Here is a 5,505-nt window from a genome sequence, read left to right as displayed (position 1 = left end):
AAAGAAAGAAAGAAAGAAAGAAAGAAAGAAAGAAAGAAAGAAAGAAATCAGGGACACCTGGCTGGCTCAGTCAGCGGAGCTTACTACTCTTGATCTGTGGGTGGTGAGTTCGATCCCGCGTTGAGGGTAGAGTTTACTTTAAAAAAAAAAAAAATTTTTTTTAATCTGAGCCTTTCTTTTTTTTTTTTTTTAATTTTTTTTTCAACGTTTATTTATTTTTTTAGGACAGAGAGAGACAGAGCATGAACAGGGGAGGGGCAGAGAGAGAGGGAGACACAGAATCGGAAACAGGCTCCAGGCTCTGAGCCATCAGCCCAGAGCCCGATGCGCGGCTCGAACTCACGGACCGCGAGATCGTGACCTGGCTGAAGTCAGACGCTTAACCGACTGCGCCACCCAGGCACCCCTAATCTGAGCCTTTCTTAAGAAATTTCTCATTTATGACTCTCAACATGTCCGTGTGATCTTTGGTAGCAGAACCTTAGACCTAAGTAAGAGGATCCCTATCCTGCCAGTCCTCCTTTAGGGATCTGTCTCCTTCTCGCCCCACTCCTCACCCAACCCACCCCATCCCCGGACCCGTTGCCTAGGAATGGAGATGTGTCCGGTTCCGTTTTAGACCAATTCCTGGGTAATGGGGACCCTAGAATTCCCTGCCCACCTCCAGGGTGTTGGGGCTAGGGGATCTGCTGCCTCTGTCTTCCCCAGGGTAGACCAAACCCGTTTGTGGTGTGGCCTTAGGTCCAAGGGGTGGCCAAGGGACGCGTGTGGAGGCAGGTAGATAGAGGTTGGATGTTGGGGCAGGCACATTCAAGAGCAGGAAGAGAAGGGCCTCTCACCCTGCTGGCCTTTCGGAGCTGAACAAGTCATTATTAAGGAGTATTTGTTAGAGGAAGGATTTGCCTAGCTGTCAGCCGCACAAGATTCCCCTCATGCAAAGGTATGCCCTGTCCCAAGGGTGTGGGAGGGAAGCCCGGCCATTTCTCTAACCTTGGTACACTCTGATGGGCTGTATATGCTCTAGGACACCCTCTGGGGTTGGCTGTGGTTTGATGGCGCCTACTTTGATGTCGGACTTCTTCCTCTGCCTGCTCTTGCTTCCTCCCCATGTTGATCACTAATAAATACCCTATGGCCAAATCCAGTCTCTGTATCTGCTTCTGGAAACTCCAAATTGTGACAATTTGTCAAGACAGGAGGACACAGTATATTTTATTTAACAGTCGACAGCCTGATTATTGCTTTTATTTTTTTTTTTATTTTTTAATGTTTATTCATTTTTGAGAGAGAAAGCGCGAGGGGTAGAGAGGAGACACAGAATCCAAATCAGGCTCCAGGCTCCGAGCTGTCAGCACAGAGACCCACACACGGCTCCAACCCACAAACTGTGAAATCATGACCTGAGCCAAAGTCAGACGCTTAATTGACTGAGCCAGCCACGTGCCCCATATTATCGCTTTTAAATATGATAATAGTACGTGGACCTCCATATGCACTCTTGCCCTGGGCTGGTGAATATTAGGGCAGGGCATACCAGGGAGGTCAGCATGAAGGGTCTGGGAAGATGAGGATTTGATTCTTGGTCCAGCTCTTGGCCAATCCTGGGGGTCTTGGGGAAGTCTTTTCATTTCTTTTCTCAACTTCAAAGGTGAGCACATCTGTGCTTCTTCTGCCCATCTCACAGGTGGCCAAGAAGCTGGGATGAGACACGGCCCATGGAGGGCAGATTATAGTCTATAATACCCCATATGCCTGTATGAAGTGGCAGTGATGGACCCCACCTGTTACTGGGGTTGAATCATCTCTCCTAACCCAAAGAACAGATATAAGATTTAAAAAAAAAAAAAAAAAAGTCACCACCCAACACAGTACAAACTCGTCCATCCTTATTATAATGACTTTTGGCTTCAAATCAGTCATGCTCAATACCCCAAGATTGTTATCTCAAATTTCAAGGAAGCAGAATGAGACCAGCAAGGACAGTAGGAAAGAGGAAAGAACAAAGGTCACCCCAAGTGAGATTGCAAGCAACAGCATTTTGAGGAAATGAGAAGAATCAAGAAAAATCTAGAACTGGTTAGCTGACCAGGTTTGGGATGAGGACTGAGTTCAGCTAGTATAAAGGTATGGGCTCTGGAAACCTTTGGCATATATGGGAAAACACCTAGGTAAGCTACCACATATGTTCACTTGGATTGAAGTATGCGTTGAAGACGAGGCTTTGGGAAACCAAGCAGCCGTGGTCAAAAAATAACATGAAGAGCAAGAGGAATTCAAAGAATGAACTCAAGAGATCACTTTAAAACTGGGCCGCTTAGGGGCGTCTTTCTACAACAGAGCTAAAAGAGTTTTTTCTTAATTGAACTTACCAAATTACAAAATCAATTGAATTATCAGCCTCACCAGATTTCATGTGTGGGAGATAATTATCATTGAGAAAAGAGTGGGAATCTGGGAATAGAAATGGAACCATTAAAGAGGATCTGGATAATTCCTAGTAACTCAAACTCCCAAGATCCCTTTGGCAACAGAAGCAAAGCCTTTCCCTTTACAGAATGAGGCTGTTCCTGCCTTGTTTGAAGACCCTATTCTGACCTCACCTGAGGCAGTTACCTTGGAAAGGGAAGCCAATTTCGTCCCCACCCCTGGCCCACCACCTCTGAATACTACCACTGCTAATACTTGAATCAGATTCAGGCACATCTTTGGAGGCCAATTACAAAGTCGTCTCCAAGAATAGAAAGAATAGCAAGGTGTTACTAATTTAAATTGAAAAGGATGTGTGTAAATAAACCTAAATTTGTCCACGTGAGTGCTCTTTCCAATGACTCTGGTTTCAGTGTACTATCTAAATTAATTGACTGACTTCTAGGGACACCTGGGTGGCTCAGTCTGTTAAGCGTTCAACTTCAGCCCGGATCATGATCTCACAGTTTGTGGGTTTGAGCCCCCGCGTCAGTCTCTGTGCTGGCAGTTCAGAGCCTAGAGCCTGCCTTGGATTTTGTGTCTCCCTCTCTCTCTGCTCCTCCCTTATTCATGCTCTGCCTCTCTCTCTCAAAAATCAATAAAAGTTAAAAAAATTTTTTAATTAATTGACTGACTTCCAGACTTAGCTAAATGAAAATGAGAAGGAAATATCCTGGTTGTTGTACAGAAAAGAATCCTTAGAATCAAGAAGAAGGAAATACTGAAATGGGTTTTCATATGTAGCCAACTCACCTTTCTTGTAACCTTGTCTCTGGAGGGGACCTCCAAAAGACTTTCAGAGAATCATTGCTGAAGGAAGCAGAGCAATCTTTAACTACCATGGTGGCTCTTCCCTATGACTAGGGATGCTGTGAAAGACATTGCAGTTGAAAGGAGCTCCCTGATTTAAATGGGAGATGATGGGGGCGGGGGGTGCCTGGGTGGCAAGGATGTGGAGCAACAGGAAGTCTCATTCATCACTGATGGGAATGTAAAATGATACAGCCACTTTGAAGACATTTTGGTAGTTTTTCACATATCTAAACAAAGGCTTACCATATAATCCAGCAATTGGTTCCTAGGTAGTAACCCAAAGGAGTTGAAAACTATCTCTACACAAAAACCTGCACACAAATGTTTATAGCAGCTTTATTTATAATTGCCAAAACTGGAAGCATCTGAGATGTCTTTCAATAGGTGAATAAACTATGTACATCCATATAATGGAATATTATTCAGCAATAAAGACAAATGGGCTGTGAAGCCACAAAAGGACGTGGAAGAACCTCGTGGCAAAAGAAGCCAACCTGGAAAGGCTACGGGCTGTAAGATTCCAACCATATGATGTTCTGGAAAAGGCAAAGATGATAACAATAGGGGACACTGGAAGCAGAGGGCAGGAGATAGGATATATAGGAACTCTGCAAAATTTTTTCTTTAAACCTAAATATACTCTTAGAAAATTAAGCATATTAAAAAATTGAGGGTTGCCTGGGTGGCTCAGTCAGTTAAGCATCCACCTCTGGATTCTGGCTCAATTCATGATCCCAGGGTCGTGGGATGGAGCCCCATGTCAGGCTCCGTGCTGAGCATGGAGCCTGCTTAAGGTTCTCCCTCTCCTCTCTCTCTCTCTCTCCCTTTGCCCCCCACTCTCTAAAATAATAAAAAAATAAACTGATGGATCTCCACCATGTGAGGACATGGTAAGAAGGCAGTCATTTGCAAGCCAGGAAGAGAACTCTCACAGGAACTGAACTATGTGGTACCTAAAACTGGACTTCCCAGCCTCCAGAACTATGAAAAAATTAATATATTTTGTTAAGCAAAATGAACAAAAGGTCATTGAAAATATTTTGGACACTATTGATATGACTCCATCTGAAATTCCCACATTTAGTAAATATTAGTTTGGGGTATATAACTCCATGTGTCATTGACTTAACAGAGAGCACTTAGCAGTGGCAATACCACATTGCACCTGACTTTGACTTACTCATTAGACCACTAAATTCATCCAGTTAATTTAATTGAACCTAGTCATTTGGTTTTTGTCAGTGAGATGCTTTGTCTTTCAGATGAATGTAAAATACTTCCTTTTGTTTTTAATTTTCACAGGCTTTCACAATTTTTTCTATTAGTTTATTTTTTTTCAATATATGAAATTTATTGTCAAATTGGTTTCCATACAACACCCAGTGCTCATCCCAAAAGGTGCCCTCCTCAATACCCATCACTCACCCTCCCCTCCCTCCCACCCCCCATCAACCCTCAGTTTGTTCTCAGTTTTTAAGAGTCTCTTATGTTTGGCTCTCTCCCACTCTAACCTCTTTTTTTTTCCTTCCCCTCCCCCATGGGTTTCTGTTAAGTTTCTCAGGATCCACATAAGAGTGAAAACATATGGTATCTGTCTTTTTCTGTATGGCTTATTTCACTTAGCATCACACTCTCCAGTTCCATCCACATTGCTACTAAGGGCCATATTTCGTTCTTTGTCATTGCCACGTAGTACTCCATTGTGTATATAAAGCACAATTTCTTTATCCATTCATCAGTTGATGGACATTTAGGCTCTTTCCATAATTTGGCTATTGTTGAGAGTGCTGCTATAAACATTGGGGTACAAGTGCCCCTATGCATCAGTACTCCTGTATCCCTTGGGTAAATTCCTAGCAGTGCTATTGCTGGGTCATAGGGTAGGTCTATTTTTAATTTTCTGAGGAACCTCCACACTGCTTTCCAGAGTGGCTGCACCAGTTTGCATTCCCACCAACAGTGCAAGAGGGTTCCCGTTTCTCCACATCCTCTCCAGCATCTAGAGTCTCCTGATTTGTTCATTTTGGCCACTCTGACTGGCGTGAGGTGATATCTGAGTGTGGTTTTGATTTGTATTTCCCTGATAAGGAGCGACGTTGAGCATCTTTTCATGTGCCTGTTGGCCATCCGGATGTCTTCTTTAGAGAAGTGTCTATTCATGTTTTCTGCCCATTTCTTCACTGGGTTATTTGTTTTTCGGGTGTGGAGTTTGGTGAGCTCTTTATA

The sequence above is a fragment of the Herpailurus yagouaroundi genome, unplaced genomic scaffold (assembly GCF_014898765.1).
Source record: "Herpailurus yagouaroundi ecotype Mexico unplaced genomic scaffold, PumYag 201, whole genome shotgun sequence".
NCBI classification, from domain to species: Eukaryota; Metazoa; Chordata; class Mammalia; order Carnivora; family Felidae; genus Herpailurus; species Herpailurus yagouaroundi.
The sequence above is the reverse complement of the archived record's forward strand: the minus strand, read 5'-3'. Positions refer to the sequence as shown.